Genomic DNA, 10622 nt, shown 5'->3' on the forward strand with positions numbered 1-10622 from the left:
TTGGTTTTTATGGTACTCATATGATTGTCACGCTCCTGGTGAAGCTAGGTTCGCCACAAATGGCTCTAATGGTAGCCAATGGAACCTACTAGGTGGCCCAAAGCGTTTGAGCCACCACCCGGACGCACCCGCTCCTCAGGAGCGTGTCCAAGCGTGTCAAAGTGAAAAGATCGGTTTTATGGTACTCATATGATTGTCACGCTCCTGGTGAAGCTAGGTTCGCCAAAAATGGCTCTAATGGTAGCCAATGGAACCTACTAGGTGGCCCAAAGCGTTTGAGCCACCACCCGGACGCACCCGCTCCTCAGGAGCGTGTCAAAGTGAAAAATTTGGTTTTTATGGTACTCATATGATTGTCACGCTCCTGGTGAAGCTAGGTTCGCCACAAATGGCTCTAATGGTAGCCAATGGAACCTACTAGGTGGCCCAAAGCGTTTGAGCCACCACCCGGACGCACCCGCTCCTCAGGAGCGTGTCCAAGCGTGTCAAAGTGAAAAGATCGGTTTTATGGTACTCATATGATTGTCACGCTCCTGGTGAAGCTAGGTTCGCCAAAAATGGCTCTAATGGTAGCCAATGGAACCTACTAGGTGGCCCAAAGCGTTTGAGCCACCACCCGGACGCACCCGCTCCTCAGGAGCGTGTCAAAGTGAAAAATTTGGTTTTTATGGTACTCATATGATTGTCACGCTCCTGGTGAAGCTAGGTTCGCCACAAATGGCTCTAATGGTAGCCAATGGAACCTACTAGGTGGCCCAAAGCGTTTGAGCCACCACCCGGACGCACCCGCTCCTCAGGAGCGTGTCCAAGCGTGTCAAAGTGAAAAGATCGGTTTTATGGTACTCATATGATTGTCACGCTCCTGGTGAAGCTAGGTTCGCCAAAAATGGCTCTAATGGTAGCCAATGGAACCTACTAGGTGGCCCAAAGCGTTTGAGCCACCACCCGGACGCACCCGCTCCTCAGGAGCGTGTCAAAGTGAAAAATTTGGTTTTTATGGTACTCATATGATTGTCACGCTCCTGGTGAAGCTAGGTTCGCCACAAATGGCTCTAATGGTAGCCAATGGAACCTACTAGGTGGCCCAAAGCGTTTGAGCCACCACCCGGACGCACCCGCTCCTCAGGAGCGTGTCCAAGCGTGTCAAAGTGAAAAGATCGGTTTTATGGTACTCATATGATTGTCACGCTCCTGGTGAAGCTAGGTTCGCCAAAAATGGCTCTAATGGTAGCCAATGGAACCTACTAGGTGGCCCAAAGCGTTTGAGCCACCACCCGGACGCACCCGCTCCTCAGGAGCGTGTCAAAGTGAAAAATTTGGTTTTTATGGTACTCATATGATTGTCACGCTCCTGGTGAAGCTAGGTTCGCCACAAATGGCTCTAATGGTAGCCAATGGAACCTACTAGGTGGCCCAAAGCGTTTGAGCCACCACCCGGACGCACCCGCTCCTCAGGAGCGTGTCCAAGCGTGTCAAAGTGAAAAGATCGGTTTTATGGTACTCATATGATTGTCACGCTCCTGGTGAAGCTAGGTTCGCCAAAAATGGCTCTAATGGTAGCCAATGGAACCTACTAGGTGGCCCAAAGCGTTTGAGCCACCACCCGGACGCACCCGCTCCTCAGGAGCGTGTCAAAGTGAAAAATTTGGTTTTTATGGTACTCATATGATTGTCACGCTCCTGGTGAAGCTAGGTTCGCCACAAATGGCTCTAATGGTAGCCAATGGAACCTACTAGGTGGCCCAAAGCGTTTGAGCCACCACCCGGACGCACCCGCTCCTCAGGAGCGTGTCCAAGCGTGTCAAAGTGAAAAGATCGGTTTTATGGTACTCATATGATTGTCACGCTCCTGGTGAAGCTAGGTTCGCCAAAAATGGCTCTAATGGTAGCCAATGGAACCTACTAGGTGGCCCAAAGCGTTTGAGCCACCACCCGGACGCACCCGCTCCTCAGGAGCGTGTCAAAGTGAAAAATTTGGTTTTTATGGTACTCATATGATTGTCACGCTCCTGGTGAAGCTAGGTTCGCCACAAATGGCTCTAATGGTAGCCAATGGAACCTACTAGGTGGCCCAAAGCGTTTGAGCCACCACCCGGACGCACCCGCTCCTCAGGAGCGTGTCCAAGCGTGTCAAAGTGAAAAGATCGGTTTTATGGTACTCATATGATTGTCACGCTCCTGGTGAAGCTAGGTTCGCCAAAAATGGCTCTAATGGTAGCCAATGGAACCTACTAGGTGGCCCAAAGCGTTTGAGCCACCACCCGGACGCACCCGCTCCTCAGGAGCGTGTCAAAGTGAAAAATTTGGTTTTTATGGTACTCATATGATTGTCACGCTCCTGGTGAAGCTAGGTTCGCCACAAATGGCTCTAATGGTAGCCAATGGAACCTACTAGGTGGCCCAAAGCGTTTGAGCCACCACCCGGACGCACCCGCTCCTCAGGAGCGTGTCCAAGCGTGTCAAAGTGAAAAGATCGGTTTTATGGTACTCATATGATTGTCACGCTCCTGGTGAAGCTAGGTTCGCCAAAAATGGCTCTAATGGTAGCCAATGGAACCTACTAGGTGGCCCAAAGCGTTTGAGCCACCACCCGGACGCACCCGCTCCTCAGGAGCGTGTCAAAGTGAAAAATTTGGTTTTTATGGTACTCATATGATTGTCACGCTCCTGGTGAAGCTAGGTTCGCCACAAATGGCTCTAATGGTAGCCAATGGAACCTACTAGGTGGCCCAAAGCGTTTGAGCCACCACCCGGACGCACCCGCTCCTCAGGAGCGTGTCCAAGCGTGTCAAAGTGAAAAGATCGGTTTTATGGTACTCATATGATTGTCACGCTCCTGGTGAAGCTAGGTTCGCCAAAAATGGCTCTAATGGTAGCCAATGGAACCTACTAGGTGGCCCAAAGCGTTTGAGCCACCACCCGGACGCACCCGCTCCTCAGGAGCGTGTCAAAGTGAAAAATTTGGTTTTTATGGTACTCATATGATTGTCACGCTCCTGGTGAAGCTAGGTTCGCCACAAATGGCTCTAATGGTAGCCAATGGAACCTACTAGGTGGCCCAAAGCGTTTGAGCCACCACCCGGACGCACCCGCTCCTCAGGAGCGTGTCCAAGCGTGTCAAAGTGAAAAGATCGGTTTTATGGTACTCATATGATTGTCACGCTCCTGGTGAAGCTAGGTTCGCCAAAAATGGCTCTAATGGTAGCCAATGGAACCTACTAGGTGGCCCAAAGCGTTTGAGCCACCACCCGGACGCACCCGCTCCTCAGGAGCGTGTCAAAGTGAAAAATTTGGTTTTTATGGTACTCATATGATTGTCACGCTCCTGGTGAAGCTAGGTTCGCCACAAATGGCTCTAATGGTAGCCAATGGAACCTACTAGGTGGCCCAAAGCGTTTGAGCCACCACCCGGACGCACCCGCTCCTCAGGAGCGTGTCCAAGCGTGTCAAAGTGAAAAGATCGGTTTTATGGTACTCATATGATTGTCACGCTCCTGGTGAAGCTAGGTTCGCCAAAAATGGCTCTAATGGTAGCCAATGGAACCTACTAGGTGGCCCAAAGCGTTTGAGCCACCACCCGGACGCACCCGCTCCTCAGGAGCGTGTCAAAGTGAAAAATTTGGTTTTTATGGTACTCATATGATTGTCACGCTCCTGGTGAAGCTAGGTTCGCCACAAATGGCTCTAATGGTAGCCAATGGAACCTACTAGGTGGCCCAAAGCGTTTGAGCCACCACCCGGACGCACCCGCTCCTCAGGAGCGTGTCCAAGCGTGTCAAAGTGAAAAGATCGGTTTTATGGTACTCATATGATTGTCACGCTCCTGGTGAAGCTAGGTTCGCCAAAAATGGCTCTAATGGTAGCCAATGGAACCTACTAGGTGGCCCAAAGCGTTTGAGCCACCACCCGGACGCACCCGCTCCTCAGGAGCGTGTCAAAGTGAAAAATTTGGTTTTTATGGTACTCATATGATTGTCACGCTCCTGGTGAAGCTAGGTTCGCCACAAATGGCTCTAATGGTACTCATATGATTGTCACGCTCCTGGTGAAGCTAGGTTCGCCAAAAATGGCTCTAATGGTAGCCAATGGAACCTACTAGGTGGCCCAAAGCGTTTGAGCCACCACCCGGACGCACCCGCTCCTCAGGAGCGTGTCAAAGTGAAAAATTTGGTTTTTATGGTACTCATATGATTGTCACGCTCCTGGTGAAGCTAGGTTCGCCACAAATGGCTCTAATGGTAGCCAATGGAACCTACTAGGTGGCCCAAAGCGTTTGAGCCACCACCCGGACGCACCCGCTCCTCAGGAGCGTGTCCAAGCGTGTCAAAGTGAAAAGATCGGTTTTATGGTACTCATATGATTGTCACGCTCCTGGTGAAGCTAGGTTCGCCAAAAATGGCTCTAATGGTAGCCAATGGAACCTACTAGGTGGCCCAAAGCGTTTGAGCCACCACCCGGACGCACCCGCTCCTCAGGAGCGTGTCAAAGTGAAAAATTTGGTTTTTATGGTACTCATATGATTGTCACGCTCCTGGTGAAGCTAGGTTCGCCACAAATGGCTCTAATGGTAGCCAATGGAACCTACTAGGTGGCCCAAAGCGTTTGAGCCACCACCCGGACGCACCCGCTCCTCAGGAGCGTGTCCAAGCGTGTCAAAGTGAAAAGATCGGTTTTATGGTACTCATATGATTGTCACGCTCCTGGTGAAGCTAGGTTCGCCAAAAATGGCTCTAATGGTAGCCAATGGAACCTACTAGGTGGCCCAAAGCGTTTGAGCCACCACCCGGACGCACCCGCTCCTCAGGAGCGTGTCAAAGTGAAAAATTTGGTTTTTATGGTACTCATATGATTGTCACGCTCCTGGTGAAGCTAGGTTCGCCACAAATGGCTCTAATGGTAGCCAATGGAACCTACTAGGTGGCCCAAAGCGTTTGAGCCACCACCCGGACGCACCCGCTCCTCAGGAGCGTGTCCAAGCGTGTCAAAGTGAAAAGATCGGTTTTATGGTACTCATATGATTGTCACGCTCCTGGTGAAGCTAGGTTCGCCAAAAATGGCTCTAATGGTAGCCAATGGAACCTACTAGGTGGCCCAAAGCGTTTGAGCCACCACCCGGACGCACCCGCTCCTCAGGAGCGTGTCAAAGTGAAAAATTTGGTTTTTATGGTACTCATATGATTGTCACGCTCCTGGTGAAGCTAGGTTCGCCACAAATGGCTCTAATGGTAGCCAATGGAACCTACTAGGTGGCCCAAAGCGTTTGAGCCACCACCCGGACGCACCCGCTCCTCAGGAGCGTGTCCAAGCGTGTCAAAGTGAAAAGATCGGTTTTATGGTACTCATATGATTGTCACGCTCCTGGTGAAGCTAGGTTCGCCAAAAATGGCTCTAATGGTAGCCAATGGAACCTACTAGGTGGCCCAAAGCGTTTGAGCCACCACCCGGACGCACCCGCTCCTCAGGAGCGTGTCAAAGTGAAAAATTTGGTTTTTATGGTACTCATATGATTGTCACGCTCCTGGTGAAGCTAGGTTCGCCACAAATGGCTCTAATGGTAGCCAATGGAACCTACTAGGTGGCCCAAAGCGTTTGAGCCACCACCCGGACGCACCCGCTCCTCAGGAGCGTGTCCAAGCGTGTCAAAGTGAAAAGATCGGTTTTATGGTACTCATATGATTGTCACGCTCCTGGTGAAGCTAGGTTCGCCAAAAATGGCTCTAATGGTAGCCAATGGAACCTACTAGGTGGCCCAAAGCGTTTGAGCCACCACCCGGACGCACCCGCTCCTCAGGAGCGTGTCAAAGTGAAAAATTTGGTTTTTATGGTACTCATATGATTGTCACGCTCCTGGTGAAGCTAGGTTCGCCACAAATGGCTCTAATGGTAGCCAATGGAACCTACTAGGTGGCCCAAAGCGTTTGAGCCACCACCCGGACGCACCCGCTCCTCAGGAGCGTGTCCAAGCGTGTCAAAGTGAAAAGATCGGTTTTATGGTACTCATATGATTGTCACGCTCCTGGTGAAGCTAGGTTCGCCAAAAATGGCTCTAATGGTAGCCAATGGAACCTACTAGGTGGCCCAAAGCGTTTGAGCCACCACCCGGACGCACCCGCTCCTCAGGAGCGTGTCAAAGTGAAAAATTTGGTTTTTATGGTACTCATATGATTGTCACGCTCCTGGTGAAGCTAGGTTCGCCACAAATGGCTCTAATGGTAGCCAATGGAACCTACTAGGTGGCCCAAAGCGTTTGAGCCACCACCCGGACGCACCCGCTCCTCAGGAGCGTGTCCAAGCGTGTCAAAGTGAAAAGATCGGTTTTATGGTACTCATATGATTGTCACGCTCCTGGTGAAGCTAGGTTCGCCAAAAATGGCTCTAATGGTAGCCAATGGAACCTACTAGGTGGCCCAAAGCGTTTGAGCCACCACCCGGACGCACCCGCTCCTCAGGAGCGTGTCAAAGTGAAAAATTTGGTTTTTATGGTACTCATATGATTGTCACGCTCCTGGTGAAGCTAGGTTCGCCACAAATGGCTCTAATGGTAGCCAATGGAACCTACTAGGTGGCCCAAAGCGTTTGAGCCACCACCCGGACGCACCCGCTCCTCAGGAGCGTGTCCAAGCGTGTCAAAGTGAAAAGATCGGTTTTATGGTACTCATATGATTGTCACGCTCCTGGTGAAGCTAGGTTCGCCAAAAATGGCTCTAATGGTAGCCAATGGAACCTACTAGGTGGCCCAAAGCGTTTGAGCCACCACCCGGACGCACCCGCTCCTCAGGAGCGTGTCAAAGTGAAAAATTTGGTTTTTATGGTACTCATATGATTGTCACGCTCCTGGTGAAGCTAGGTTCGCCACAAATGGCTCTAATGGTAGCCAATGGAACCTACTAGGTGGCCCAAAGCGTTTGAGCCACCACCCGGACGCACCCGCTCCTCAGGAGCGTGTCCAAGCGTGTCAAAGTGAAAAGATCGGTTTTATGGTACTCATATGATTGTCACGCTCCTGGTGAAGCTAGGTTCGCCAAAAATGGCTCTAATGGTAGCCAATGGAACCTACTAGGTGGCCCAAAGCGTTTGAGCCACCACCCGGACGCACCCGCTCCTCAGGAGCGTGTCAAAGTGAAAAATTTGGTTTTTATGGTACTCATATGATTGTCACGCTCCTGGTGAAGCTAGGTTCGCCACAAATGGCTCTAATGGTAGCCAATGGAACCTACTAGGTGGCCCAAAGCGTTTGAGCCACCACCCGGACGCACCCGCTCCTCAGGAGCGTGTCCAAGCGTGTCAAAGTGAAAAGATCGGTTTTATGGTACTCATATGATTGTCACGCTCCTGGTGAAGCTAGGTTCGCCAAAAATGGCTCTAATGGTAGCCAATGGAACCTACTAGGTGGCCCAAAGCGTTTGAGCCACCACCCGGACGCACCCGCTCCTCAGGAGCGTGTCAAAGTGAAAAATTTGGTTTTTATGGTACTCATATGATTGTCACGCTCCTGGTGAAGCTAGGTTCGCCACAAATGGCTCTAATGGTAGCCAATGGAACCTACTAGGTGGCCCAAAGCGTTTGAGCCACCACCCGGACGCACCCGCTCCTCAGGAGCGTGTCCAAGCGTGTCAAAGTGAAAAGATCGGTTTTATGGTACTCATATGATTGTCACGCTCCTGGTGAAGCTAGGTTCGCCAAAAATGGCTCTAATGGTAGCCAATGGAACCTACTAGGTGGCCCAAAGCGTTTGAGCCACCACCCGGACGCACCCGCTCCTCAGGAGCGTGTCAAAGTGAAAAATTTGGTTTTTATGGTACTCATATGATTGTCACGCTCCTGGTGAAGCTAGGTTCGCCACAAATGGCTCTAATGGTAGCCAATGGAACCTACTAGGTGGCCCAAAGCGTTTGAGCCACCACCCGGACGCACCCGCTCCTCAGGAGCGTGTCCAAGCGTGTCAAAGTGAAAAGATCGGTTTTATGGTACTCATATGATTGTCACGCTCCTGGTGAAGCTAGGTTCGCCAAAAATGGCTCTAATGGTAGCCAATGGAACCTACTAGGTGGCCCAAAGCGTTTGAGCCACCACCCGGACGCACCCGCTCCTCAGGAGCGTGTCAAAGTGAAAAATTTGGTTTTTATGGTACTCATATGATTGTCACGCTCCTGGTGAAGCTAGGTTCGCCACAAATGGCTCTAATGGTAGCCAATGGAACCTACTAGGTGGCCCAAAGCGTTTGAGCCACCACCCGGACGCACCCGCTCCTCAGGAGCGTGTCCAAGCGTGTCAAAGTGAAAAGATCGGTTTTATGGTACTCATATGATTGTCACGCTCCTGGTGAAGCTAGGTTCGCCAAAAATGGCTCTAATGGTAGCCAATGGAACCTACTAGGTGGCCCAAAGCGTTTGAGCCACCACCCGGACGCACCCGCTCCTCAGGAGCGTGTCAAAGTGAAAAATTTGGTTTTTATGGTACTCATATGATTGTCACGCTCCTGGTGAAGCTAGGTTCGCCACAAATGGCTCTAATGGTAGCCAATGGAACCTACTAGGTGGCCCAAAGCGTTTGAGCCACCACCCGGACGCACCCGCTCCTCAGGAGCGTGTCCAAGCGTGTCAAAGTGAAAAGATCGGTTTTATGGTACTCATATGATTGTCACGCTCCTGGTGAAGCTAGGTTCGCCAAAAATGGCTCTAATGGTAGCCAATGGAACCTACTAGGTGGCCCAAAGCGTTTGAGCCACCACCCGGACGCACCCGCTCCTCAGGAGCGTGTCAAAGTGAAAAATTTGGTTTTTATGGTACTCATATGATTGTCACGCTCCTGGTGAAGCTAGGTTCGCCACAAATGGCTCTAATGGTAGCCAATGGAACCTACTAGGTGGCCCAAAGCGTTTGAGCCACCACCCGGACGCACCCGCTCCTCAGGAGCGTGTCCAAGCGTGTCAAAGTGAAAAGATCGGTTTTATGGTACTCATATGATTGTCACGCTCCTGGTGAAGCTAGGTTCGCCAAAAATGGCTCTAATGGTAGCCAATGGAACCTACTAGGTGGCCCAAAGCGTTTGAGCCACCACCCGGACGCACCCGCTCCTCAGGAGCGTGTCAAAGTGAAAAATTTGGTTTTTATGGTACTCATATGATTGTCACGCTCCTGGTGAAGCTAGGTTCGCCAAAAATGGCTCTAATGGTAGCCAATGGAACCTACTAGGTGGCCCAAAGCGTTTGAGCCACCACCCGGACGCACCCGCTCCTCAGGAGCGTGTCAAAGTGAAAAATTTGGTTTTTATGGTACTCATATGATTGTCACGCTCCTGGTGAAGCTAGGTTCGCCACAAATGGCTCTAATGGTAGCCAATGGAACCTACTAGGTGGCCCAAAGCGTTTGAGCCACCACCCGGACGCACCCGCTCCTCAGGAGCGTGTCCAAGCGTGTCAAAGTGAAAAGATCGGTTTTATGGTACTCATATGATTGTCACGCTCCTGGTGAAGCTAGGTTCGCCAAAAATGGCTCTAATGGTAGCCAATGGAACCTACTAGGTGGCCCAAAGCGTTTGAGCCACCACCCGGACGCACCCGCTCCTCAGGAGCGTGTCAAAGTGAAAAATTTGGTTTTTATGGTACTCATATGATTGTCACGCTCCTGGTGAAGCTAGGTTCGCCACAAATGGCTCTAATGGTAGCCAATGGAACCTACTAGGTGGCCCAAAGCGTTTGAGCCACCACCCGGACGCACCCGCTCCTCAGGAGCGTGTCCAAGCGTGTCAAAGTGAAAAGATCGGTTTTATGGTACTCATATGATTGTCACGCTCCTGGTGAAGCTAGGTTCGCCAAAAATGGCTCTAATGGTAGCCAATGGAACCTACTAGGTGGCCCAAAGCGTTTGAGCCACCACCCGGACGCACCCGCTCCTCAGGAGCGTGTCAAAGTGAAAAATTTGGTTTTTATGGTACTCATATGATTGTCACGCTCCTGGTGAAGCTAGGTTCGCCACAAATGGCTCTAATGGTAGCCAATGGAACCTACTAGGTGGCCCAAAGCGTTTGAGCCACCACCCGGACGCACCCGCTCCTCAGGAGCGTGTCCAAGCGTGTCAAAGTGAAAAGATCGGTTTTATGGTACTCATATGATTGTCACGCTCCTGGTGAAGCTAGGTTCGCCAAAAATGGCTCTAATGGTAGCCAATGGAACCTACTAGGTGGCCCAAAGCGTTTGAGCCACCACCCGGACGCACCCGCTCCTCAGGAGCGTGTCAAAGTGAAAAATTTGGTTTTTATGGTACTCATATGATTGTCACGCTCCTGGTGAAGCTAGGTTCGCCACAAATGGCTCTAATGGTAGCCAATGGAACCTACTAGGTGGCCCAAAGCGTTTGAGCCACCACCCGGACGCACCCGCTCCTCAGGAGCGTGTCCAAGCGTGTCAAAGTGAAAAGATCGGTTTTATGGTACTCATATGATTGTCACGCTCCTGGTGAAGCTAGGTTCGCCAAAAATGGCTCTAATGGTAGCCAATGGAACCTACTAGGTGGCCCAAAGCGTTTGAGCCACCACCCGGACGCACCCGCTCCTCAGGAGCGTGTCAAAGTGAAAAATTTGGTTTTTATGGTACTCATATGATTGTCACGCTCCTGGTGAAG

Source organism: Zeugodacus cucurbitae, chromosome 6 (genome assembly GCF_028554725.1).
Source record: "Zeugodacus cucurbitae isolate PBARC_wt_2022May chromosome 6, idZeuCucr1.2, whole genome shotgun sequence".
NCBI classification, from domain to species: Eukaryota; Metazoa; Arthropoda; class Insecta; order Diptera; family Tephritidae; genus Zeugodacus; species Zeugodacus cucurbitae.